At 41.1% G+C, this 12,314-nt stretch overlaps 1 pseudogene; it reads right to left on the minus strand.

Annotated features, from left to right (window-relative positions):
• Nucleotides 1-7,891: 7,891 nt before the first annotated feature.
• LOC148691544 (uncharacterized) lies at nucleotides 7,892-11,602 on the minus strand (annotated as a pseudogene).
• Nucleotides 11,603-12,314: the final 712 nt, after the last annotated feature.

The raw sequence follows: 12,314 nt of genomic DNA on the forward strand, positions 1-12,314 counted from the left end.
ATGTAAGTAGGGATCGTTCTGGACCGGAGATTAGGAGGGATTATTAATCACTTGGATTTGACTTCAAAAACGTAAAAACAAGTTTAAAACACTATTTGATGCGAAGAATGCAAAACTAAAAATAAGAAAGATTAAGACTAAGACTTAAACAAAATATGGGGGGAGGGGGGGTGGGGGGTTTAGGTTTGGACGAGATTAAACTAAAATGAATAGATTGCAAAGAAAACAAATTGTAAATACGAATTTGACGGAAATGAATGGATGGGAAGCTAGCTAAGGGGTTCATCTCCACACATGTTATACTTGCATACAAAACGATTTCTAATTGCTTTTCAATGAACCATGAATTCTCAACACCCCGGGTTAATTAGGTCCGCTTAAATTAACCGTCAAGTTTTCCTTAAGTTAATGAATTGGATGATTGCATACGACAACCCAAAGCATTCCTCACAAGTTCCCTACATGAATTGCATAATAGAGATACAAGCAAGAATCATTAAGCATCATGAAAACTATAAGTGTTGACGAGGCATTCGTTACTATGATTGCATGAAACTTATGCCAAGAATTTGTTTAACGCGATTGTTTATAAGCAACCTCCACTACTTGTGAATATAAGTTCATAACTATTACGTGAAACTCACTTATATTCTAGCGTCATATTCATGCATGAAAATTAAGCGTGCACTCTCAATAAACATACATAAATAGGTTATCAATCAAATAGTTAAACAAATTGAATTCACAACTTATGAAACGCAATTAGAAGTAATCAAATCATATTGCAAGCATAAACATGTATTTCGAATCCCCCCCTAGCCAAGGGGGGTTTAGTTCCTCATACGTACAAGACAAAGAGAATTGAAATTAAACATTGGAATCGAGGAAAAGCAACACCTAAAAATTCCAACAACTCAAACTTGAATTGTATGAACGTTTAGGCACTCTTCTCCTCCTCTTCGTTGTAGCATAAGGTCTAAGGATAGTGTTTTGGAGGGATGGAAGTGTGGAATGGAGTGGGGAGTTATGAAAATGGAAGTGGAGGAGAGAATGATGCAGAAAATGGATGGGGAGCTCACGGCAACAAGGTATTTGTGTTGTGTGTTGTGTTGTGGTGAATGGAATGAATTGAATGAATGCAATGCATGGTTTTATAGGGAGAGAAGGGATGGGAGAACAAGTGAATGGCAGCTAGGAATGATTAAAGAAGGGAATGCATGTGTAATGACAACTAGATTGGTTGGTGGAAATCTGAAAATGCAAATGGGAATGCTGGAAATGCAAGGGTGGCACGGCATGGGTGTGTTTGTGTGTTGTGGCTGGTTTGTTTTGTTGGTTAAAGCTTGTGATTGAATGATTACAGATGCATGTGGATGAATTATATAATGGGAAAGTATGTGATTGACAACTAGGGTGAATGGTGGCTGCAATGATGAAGTGTGATGGCTGAAAATGGCAGGGGAAGGCACGGCAAAGGAGTGTGTTTGTGTGGCTGTTTTGTGTTGTGAATTATGATGAATGCATGTGAGTGACAACTAGGTTGGTTGGTGATGAATGCATGTGAGTTAAAGAGGGAGAATGTGGTGAAATGATGAAGTAGGAAGGTGGAAATGCATGTGAGATGTTGGAAAGGAATTGGGAATGCACAGCAAAGGAGTGTGTTTTGGTGCTTGAAATGCATGTGAATGCATGTGAGTTTAATATGAAAAGAATGACTAATTAATGTATGTAGGGTGCAGCTAGGTTGGAAAGGTGTGGATTGTGGCTGCAATTTAGGGAAAGGAAATAGGTTTAATGCATAAATAAAAGGGCAAAGTGGCTGCAATGATGAAGACAAGCTGGAATTGATGTGGAAGGCACGGCAAAAGATGGTTTCTTGATGGTTTTGGGTTTGTGATGCATTGTTTGATTGGGCTAGAGGTTTTGCATGGCTCAAAGGTTTGTTTGATTGGGCTAGGCCCTTTGTTTTATGTCCCAAAGAGCATACAAGGCCTTCAAATTCGTCCATCCTCTTGGCTCCATGGATAAGCTATCCAATCCATGCCCAAAAATGCTCCAAATAGCCTCAAAATGCACTTTCTTGCTCCCTAAGCCCTTAGAACCTGAAAACACACAAAAGAAGCATAAAGGACTAAAATAACTAGAGAAACATAACGTAAATGCACGAGAACAAGCCATTTAAGTCGCATGAATATGCTCCTATCAAATTCCCCCACACTTAGCTTTTGCTAGTCCTCGAGCAAAACAGAAAAAAAACAAAACAAAACGAAACGAAACAAAACAAGTAAAACACATCCTAAACCTTCCAACAATCGTCTTAGGGATTACCAATGCACATGACATGTTAAAAATCATCATTCCCACAGATTTTAGTCATCTTCACACTTAAGTACATTCTTAATCATAGTCACCACATACTATTTCACAATTAAGCATTTAAAACCATGTTTTGAATGTAGTAACATGCCTTAGAGAATTTGCTCAATTCCTTACAAGATATGCACTCGATTTTCACTCAGATTTTCTAACTACACACCCTAATCTAGTCATATGTGAGAAGATTAATGTAAACATGAAAACGAACACTCACATATATGTATCACAAAGAAAGCAATTTCTGGAGTTAATAAGCATGTTTAAATATGATCTCATGAATGGAATGCTACTACTTAGACGCGAGAACCAGTGACACCATATGCTCATACCAAGTTCAAACTCCACAAATTGAAACACATAACACTCAAGATTGAAGTCACGGGTTGTAATGGGGCTTGGGGCGTGTGGATAACAAAGAAGGGATATGGAAAACAAAGGTTCTTAAAGAAATAGTGAGCAAAGCACTTGAATCAACTTAGAATTCACTTTTGAATGAAAACTCAACTTTTGAACAAAAAGGGAGAATTTAGACAATTTACGGCCAGAATTGGTGTTTTGGACCCTTTCTTCAATCACAATTTTTTTCAAGCACTTTTTTCTTTCTTTCTTTCTTTCTTTTCTTTTCTGTTTTTTTCCTTTTCTTTTGAATCTCAAAACATACTTAAGAACAAGCATTCCTTCCCCCACACTCATTTTTTTGCATAATGTAACTCAAAAGGAATTCATTTAAGTCATGCTCACTATCTTTTAAGAACAAGGGTGTGGACTGTCCTAAATTAGGCTAGGTGAGGATACTGTGGGTTAACAAGGAATAAAGGCTTAACAAGGCTCAACGGGGTTAACTTAAACATAAAATGAATAAATGGCACATGGCTATTTGGCTTTGATGGTGGTCACTACACAACTTCATCTTGAATATGTGTTATGCAAATCAATAACATGCTTTGAATGAAATGGGCATGAGTTCTAGCATTTGGAACTATATGATGAAACGCCTTCTAAGTAGTAACCAAGCAAAGAATAATGAGATCATGCAACGACTTTGGAAAACAATAATGCACAGATTTTAACTCTCCAAATAACGTTTAGGCTCAAGTTTCACAAGGTTGTAGCGTTTGTTTGAGTTCCTTCCTTCAAGCATGTTACAAAAACCAATTTTTCTTTTATGATTGCATGTGAAGTCATACATTATAACCATAACCAAGCATATACCAAGAGTATATCAAACTTTTCTCCATGTTTATAACTCTTTTTAACAGTCATGCAATTACAAACCAAATCCTGAGGCAAGTGTTGGAAGGTACCTACGACACAAAAACGACTCAAAACACTCTTTTTAGGCTTTTCAAAACATGTTTTTCAAATTTTTATGTGATTTTCGGAGTTATAAAACAAAACACACTAAAACACACCAAATCAGCTTAAAAACATTTTAAAACAGCAAAGAACAACACTTGAAGTTATGGGTGATAAAATCCAACGAATTTGCATCAACATACTTAGTTACCCCCCCACACTTCAATCAAACATTGTCCTCAATGTTTTAAGCTTAAAACACACCAAACAAAAGAAAACACATAAACAGCAACTAAACATACTAAACATAGCAGAATGTATCTAACAAAGAGAAGAGTTTAGGGATGCAAATCTGGTTATGGAGTGTAAATTCCATCTTCTCCTTGGTGATTGCAGTGAGGCTTCATCTTGAGTTTTTCCACAGGCTACTCTTGAACTGAGCTGGAGATTCTTTTGGTTTCCTCCGATCGTTGATTTTCCTTTGTGCTACTCTTGAACTGGGCCGCAGGATTCTTTTGGTCTCCCCCGAAGGTCTGAGCTTACTCCTTTTATCTGTTTCTTTGTTCAATCTCTCCAATTCGTATTGAAGAGGGTTAGAGGATAGCTCAGCATATGCTTGTCTCCTCATGCTTCAATGTATCATTTTCCTTTGCCTTACTTGCTCCCCTTTGCAGAAGTGGTCCCTTCTCTGGAAGTGTATTAACCTTGAAGATGACTACTCGAGAGCAACGCTAGGTAAGCAACCAGGGAATAGAGTCCAGGTAGACTCCAAGTGCCGGCTGATTGCTTCTTTCACTTTGCCATGCAAGTAATATCAAGGACAAAGGAAAAGACAGGGAAAGAGCATGATATGAAATACCTTTGCTTTCGAAGAGGCAGCGAATGAATCAGCACATATATTTGTTGCGCTTGTCTCCACATGCTTCGATCCACCGTTTCCTCTTGCCTCATCCGTACTCCAGGCATCTGGTATCTTCTTTGGGGGATCAATCAATGGTAGAATAGGTGCTCTCAAGGGAAGAAGAAAACTGAGCATGTTTGAGAGGGTTGGTTGCAGCTTACATTTTCGGCCGAGAAGGAAAGTTATGCGTTTTTGGGTGTATGCCTTGCCATGAATGTTGATGTATATAGGACTTGTAATGGCAAGTGGCAGTGCGAATGCGGCAATGTCCTCCAAGCGTCTTCTGAAAAGCCGGGAGCTTTTGACAAAGTGGCACGCGTTTTCTGAAAAGCCGGAAGCTTTTGACAAAGTTACACACGTTTTCTGAAAAGCTGGGAGCTTTCGGCTTTGTCACCCACGCTTGTCGGCAAAAGTGTGTAGCTGCTTTCTCGGCCTCTACGCGTCTTCTGAAAAGCCGGGAGCTTTTGACAAAGTTACACACGCTTTCTGAAAAGCCGGGATTGCGTCTGAAGAGCTGGCGATCTTTACGCCCGAAAATCCGGCTTTGAAGAGCGGTGTCTCTTCAATTCTGAATTGGTGATTGTGTCGCCTCTCCTTTAATAGAGGTGATCGATCACCTCTATCATGCACACTTTGAAGATTGCCCAGAAATCGTCTCCGGCCCAGAAATCATGCACACTTCTTGAACAATGGCTAGCTCATCTAACCCATCGAACATTTGCTTAGATTTGAGTCTAAGCAGTGATCCGGTCGCGCCTCGTCAGGGTAAGGTATGGTGCCCGTCTTTCTTATCTTTTCATGGTCCTCTTACAGGTGAAGACTCTATGATGACGGATGTAACAACAGCTACGATAGTAGCTCAGAACCTCCTCACTCCCAAAGATAGTCAGCTGCTTTCAGGACGGTCCGATGAGTTGGCCGTTCAAGAGTCCTTAGCTCTCAGCGTTCAGTGCGCTGGCTCTGTGTCCAACATGGGCCAACGCCTACTTGCTCACTCCCGTCAGGTTGAATCATTGATGGCGGAGGTGGAGAGTCTTAAGCAGGAGATCAAACAGCTTAAGTACGAGAATCGAAGTTTGCACGTGCTTGCCAACAATTATTTTACAGGCATGAAGAGGAAGCTTGATGAGCTTGATGACCGTCAAAAGCTTGCGGCTTTCTTCCAGAGGCACCTCTTTCCTACATCATCTAGCGTTCCACCAAGGAATGAGGCCTTGAATGATCTATCTTCGGTGCCTCCCGCTCCTATGCCTCTTGCTCCGATGCCTTCTGCTCCGATGCCTCCCGCTCCGAGAGTGTTGCCACGTAGTGGGGCTTCACGTACACAACCTTTGTGAAGGCTCCATCTTTCTGCCATATTTTTTTTTTTTTTTTTTTTTTTTTTTGTAATCTCTCGGAAATCAATGAACAAGCTTTGTTTTATTTACTGTATTGGGTTGCCTCCCAAGAACCGCTTTCTTTTACGTCTTGCAGCCGGACGGTACCTCCGTTTAAGCTTAACTAGGTTCCACGGCATGGAGGGGTACCTCCTCCACGACATGCTCCTCAAACGTCTCGTAATAGGGCTTCAATCGATGCCCATTCACTTTGAATTCTTGCTGCGTCCTTGAACTTTTGATTTGCACTGCACCATGAGGGAAAACATTAGTGACAATAAAAGGACCAACCCACTTAGAACGTAACTTACCGGGGAATAATCGAAGACGAGAATTGAATAACAACACTTTCTGCCCGATTGAGAAGGTTTTGCCTCTAATCATCTTGTCATGGACGGCCTTGGTCTTCTCCTTGTAAATCCGGGCATTCTCATACGCTTCATGCCTAATCTCTTCAAGCTCGCTCAATTGTAGCTTCCTATGGTTTCCAGCCGCGTCCACATCCATATTGAAGGTCTTGACCGCCCAATGTGCCTTGTGCTCAAGCTCTACGGGTAGATGGCACGACTTGCCATAGACTAGCCGAAATAGGGACATACCAATGGGCGTTTTGTACGCCGTTCGATAGGCCCATAGTGCATCCTCCAAGCGCAAGCTCCAATCTTTTCTATTCGGCCCAACGGTCTTTTCCAGGATTTGCTTGATTTCTCGATTTGAAACTTCGGCTTGGCCACTGGTTTGGGGGTGATAAGGTGTGGAAACCTTATGCATCACGTTGTACTTCTTGAGCAATGCTACAATGGTGCGGTTGCAAAAATGAGTCCCACCATCGCTTATGAGCACTCGAGGCATCCCAAATCTAGAGAAAATGTTAGATTTTACAAAGTCTGCAACAACTCTAGAATCGTTAGTTCGGGTGGCTTTAGCTTCCACCCACTTTGACACATAATCAACGGCAAGTAAAATGTACGTAAAACCAAAAGACATAGGGAATGGACCCATAAAATCAATACCCCAAACATCAAAGATTTCAACAACAAGGATTGGGGTTTGCGGCATTTGGTCTCTTTGGCCTATACTTCCGGTCTTTTGACATCTATCACATGTTAAGCAAAAAGCCCTAGCATCTCTAAACAATGTAGGCCAATAAAAACCACTTTCAAGAACCTTAAACGCTGTGCGTTGTGTGCCAAAGTGTCCACCACATGCATATGTATGGCAAAAACTCAAAATGGAATTAAATTCAGATTCATGCACACAACGACGCACAATTTGGTCCGGGCATATTTTCCACAAATAAGGGTCATCCCAAACATAAAAACGTGCATCCTTTTTTAATTTATCACGTTGAGCCTTGCTTAAGGTGTTAGGAACTTGCTTAGACACCAAAAAATTAACTAAATCAGCATACCAAGGGTTACTTACCTCAACGGACATAAGTTGTTCATCCGGAAACGTTTCTAAAATGGGAAGGTCTTCTTCTTCACGCACCATTCGACTTAGGTGGTCAGCCACCACGTTCTCACTCCCTTTCTTGTCTCGAATTTCAATATCAAACTCTTGGAGAAGAAGCATCCATCTAATTAGCCGTGGTTTAGCCTCCTTTTTAGTGAATAAGTACCTAAGAGCTGCATGGTCAGAAAATACAATCACTTTAGTGCCAAGTAAATATGAACGAAACTTATCTAAAGCAAACACAACGGCAAGAAGTTCTTTTTCCGTGGTAGAATAGTTTAGTTGAGCATCATTCAAGGTCCTAGAAGCATAGTAGATGGCGTGGGATTGCTTATTCTTCCTTTGACCCAAAACAGCCCATATTGCATAATCGGATGCATCATACATGAGCTCGAAGGGTAACGTCCAATCAGGTGGAAGGATGATAGGTGCCGTGGTAAGCTTGTCTTTGAGAAGCTTGAATGCCTTCTCACACTCCTCGTTGAACTCAAACGTCACTTCTTTTTGCAGGAGACGGCATAAGGGTTGTGCAATCTTGGAGAAATCCTTGATAAATCGCCTATAGAATCCTGCATGGCCAAGGAAAGAACGAACCTCTCTAACAGAAGTAGGAGAGGGTAAGTAACGTACAAGATCTATTTTAGACTTATCAACTTCAATTCCTTTTTCAGAGATGATATGACCCAAAACTATGCCTTGTTTAACCATAAAATGACATTTTTCCCAATTTAAAACAAGGTTAGTTTCCACGCATCTTTTCAAGATTAAAGTAAGATTATGCAAACAATCATCAAATGAGTCCCCAAAGACACTAAAATCATCCATAAATACTTCAATTATCTTTTCAACATAATCTGAGAATATACTTATCATGCATCGTTGAAAAGTGGTTGGTGCATTGCATAAACCAAATGGCATACGACGATATGCAAAAGTACCAAATGGACAAGTAAAGGTGGTCTTTTCTTGATCATTCGGCGCTATGACAATTTGATTATATCCCGAATAACCATCAAGAAAGCAATAAAAAGAATGGCTGGCTAACCTTTCAAGCATTTGATCAATGAATGGCAAAGGGAAGTGATCTTTCCTTGTTGCGGTATTTAACTTCCTGTAATCAATACAGACACGCCAACCTGTTTGGATACGGGTTGGCACAAGCTCATTCTCGGCATTCTTTATCACTGTCACTCCGGACTTCTTTGGAACACATTGCACCGGTGATACCCAACGGCTATTAGAGATCGGATAAATCACTCCACAATCAAGAAGTTTGATAATCTCCTTTTTCACAACTTCCATCATTGGAGGGTTGAGACGGCGCTGAGCCTCTCGAGTTGGTTTAGCCCCCTCCTCTAGAAGTATGCGATGCATGCATGTAGTCGGGCTAATTCCCCTAATATCGGCCAAAGTCCACCCAATGGCCGTCTTGTGCTCTTTCAACACTCGGATCAACTTCTCCTCCTCTATGGCCGTGAGTGATGAGGAGACAATGACGGGCAATGTCTCGTTGTCTCCCAGAAAGACGTACTTTAAATGATCGGGCACTGGTTTAAGCTCAAGTACGAGTGCCTGAATCACTGAGGGTAACAACTTATTAGTGGAAACTGAAATTGAAATTGGGTTAGAAGGCTTACCATGGTGTTGAGGTAGTGACTCAAGGGCAGCCACTATCTCGGCCTCCTCCACACTTCTAGGCACGGCAAAACCAGATTTTTGCCCAATTCCTTGTGCAATTGTTGTTTCAAGTGTATCCCTCTCCAAAGAATCGAGAAAATCCTGCGCCAAATCATCAATTATATCAATAGAAAAGCAAGAATGATCGTCCTTAGGGAATTTAATACTTTCAGAAAGATTGAAGTCAATGACTTCCCCATCAAATTCCATCGTTAAAGTTCCTTTAAACACATCTATCTTGGTGCGGGCTGTTTTCATGAAGGGCCTCCCTAATAGAATCGGCAATGGGGTGGAATGGGGTGAATCCTCCATGTCAAGCACGTAGAAATCCGCTGGAAAAATCAAGTTACCAACCTGCACCAAAACATCTTCCAAAACACCCTTTGGATATGCATTAGAACGATCGGCTAATTGAATTATCACACCATCATTTTTAAGCTCACCTAAGTTCATAGATGCATAAATAGAGTATGGCATAACATTAATCGAAGCCCCTAAGTCTAACATGCATTGTTCAAACTTAGTATTCCCAATAACGCACGGAATTGTAAAACTACCCGGATCTTTGCATTTAGTGGGTAATTTCCTTTGTAACACAGCAGAGACATTTTCACTTACTTGAACCACCTCTTTGTTCGAAATCCTTCTCCTTGTTGTACAAAGTTCTTTTAAAAACTTAGCATACCTCGGGACTTGCTTAATCGCATCAAGGAGCGGGATATTGACTTGAACTTTCCAAAAGGTCTCTAGAATGTCCTTCTCGGCTTCTTCCTTCTTTGATTGCCTAAACCTACCAGGAAAGGGCACATTTAGTGGAATAGAACTTGAAAAAGTCGAATTGGGACTTACCTTGGTGGTTTGGGACGGTTTAGGAGGACTAGATGAATTCGGCAAGGTTTGGTCCTCCTCGTCTTGACTTGATTTGGATGTATTTGAGTCCGTTCCAACCTGTTTACCATTTCTCAACATGATGGCCTTAGCGGTTTCAAATCCTCCCTTTGGGTTCATATCGATTGAACTGGGCAATCTGCCTTGTTCTCTAATTTGCCCCATAAATTCGGCAATTTGACCCATTTGCTTCTCCAAATTGTCCACCCGTTTGTCTTGGATTTGTCTCTCCTTATTTTGAGTTTGTACTTCCTGCGTCAAAGTAGTAAGTAACTTAATAACTTGATCATTGTCCAAAGACATACCTGAGGTTGTTGGGGCGGATTACACTTGGTTTTGATTAGGGACGAATGGCTTTGTATAAAAGCCCGGTGGTTGCTGCCTAAATCCTCCTTGGGGTTGTTGACCTTGTTGGGGGTCTCGCCATTTGAAATTCGGATGATCACGCCAACCGGGATTGTAAGTATTAGAAAACGGATCCCCACGTGATTGGTATTGGTTGCCATGTCCCACGACATTGAGTGTTTCCCACCCTCCATTCTCGATCAATTGTGGGCACGCGTCCGTAGGGTGTCCTTGCATGGAGCATACGCCACAAGAAGCTACGGTTTTGACTTTTGGACCTTCCACCACCTGAGAAATCAACGTAGTAAGGTTAGCCATTTGATTTTGAAGTTCGGTTATGGCACTTACCTCATTGACTTGGTGTTGCCGTGGGGGGTCTCTTTGTCCAACACTTTCATATTGTTGTGCATTATGTGCTCGGTTGGCAATTAGAACTTTTGCAGCCCCCGGAGTTTTATCCACCAATGCACCTCCCGCCGAGGCATCAAGCATTTGGCATTCCATGGGAAGGAGTCCTTCGTAGAAGTACTGAATGAGTAGCTCCTCCTTCATTTGATGCTGTGGACAAGAAGCAACAAGTGATTTAAAACGTTCATAATAAGAAGGAAACGATTCACCTTGATTTTGTTGGATGCCACTAATCCGTTTCCTCAAGAGAATGATTCTGGAAGTTGGGAAAAACTTCTCCAAGAAAGCTCTTTTCATACTATCCCAAGATGTAACCGTTCCGGGTGCTAATTCGAAAAACCAATCCTTCGCTTTTTCCAAAAGTGAGAATGGAAAAGCCTTCATCATCAGAATGTTCCCGTCGACATTTATGGGTGTCATGCTCGAACAAACAACCTCGAACTCCTTGAGATGCTTGTTGGGATCTTCCATGGAAAGCCCATGGTATTTCGGAATGTGGTGCAACAAGCTTGACTTCAACTCGAATTCATCGGTCTTGCCGTGGGCAGCCGCGGGGTATTGAATGCATAATGGTGCGGCATTGGCCAATCCCGAAGCGGAAAGCTCCTTGATTGTTCGGTTGTCTGCTGCCATGTCTTCTTCACCCACTGTTGTCTTGGGTTCTTCTTCAGATTCAGAAACGGACTCGGAGCTTTCACTTGATTCGCTAGGTTCTGAGTTCTTTCTCTTTCGTCTCAATTCTCGCTCGAAATCGGCGTTAAAGCTAGAGATATGTTCACGAATCGGATGAGAACTCCGAGTCATAAACTAGTACCTAAAACAAGAAACAAAACAAGATTAAGAATCTGGAATAAAATAAAAACAAAAGAAAATAAAACAATCCAAGAGATTAGCAAAGTTGCTAATCCCCGGCAACGGCGCCAAAATTTGATGCGAGAATTATGCGCACACAAATTAAACCCTCTTTTTGTCAATTTGTAGTAAGTATGTAAGTAGGGATCGTTCTGGACCGGGGATTAGGAGGGATTATTAATCACTTGGATTTGACTTCAAAAACATAAAAACAAGTTTAAAACACTATTTGATGCGAAGAATGCAAAACTAAAAATAAGAAAGATTAAGACTAAGACTTAAACAAAATATGGGGGGGGGGGGGGTTTAGGTTTGGACGAGATTAAACTAAAATGGATAGATTGCAAAGAAAACAAATTGTAAATACGAATTTGACGGAAATGAATGGATGGGAAGCTAGCTAAGGGGTTCATCTCCACACATGTTATACTTGCATACAAAACGATTTCTAATTGCTTTTCAATGAACCATGAATTCTCAACACCCCGGGTTAATTAGGTCCGCTTAAATTAACCGTCAAGTTTTCCTTAAGTTAATGAATTGGATGATTGCATACGACAACCCAAAGCATTCCTCACAAGTTCCCTACATGAATTGCATAATAGAGATACAAGCAAGAATCATTAAGCATCATGAAAACTATAAGTGTTGACGAGGCATTCGTTACTATGATTGCATGAAACTTATGCCAAGAATTTGTTTAACGCGATTGTTTATAAGCAACCTCCACTACTTGTGAA

Source organism: Pyrus communis, chromosome 13 (assembly GCF_041283825.1).
Source record: "Pyrus communis isolate YQ-2024b chromosome 13, ASM4128382v1, whole genome shotgun sequence".
NCBI classification, from domain to species: domain Eukaryota; kingdom Viridiplantae; phylum Streptophyta; class Magnoliopsida; order Rosales; family Rosaceae; genus Pyrus; species Pyrus communis.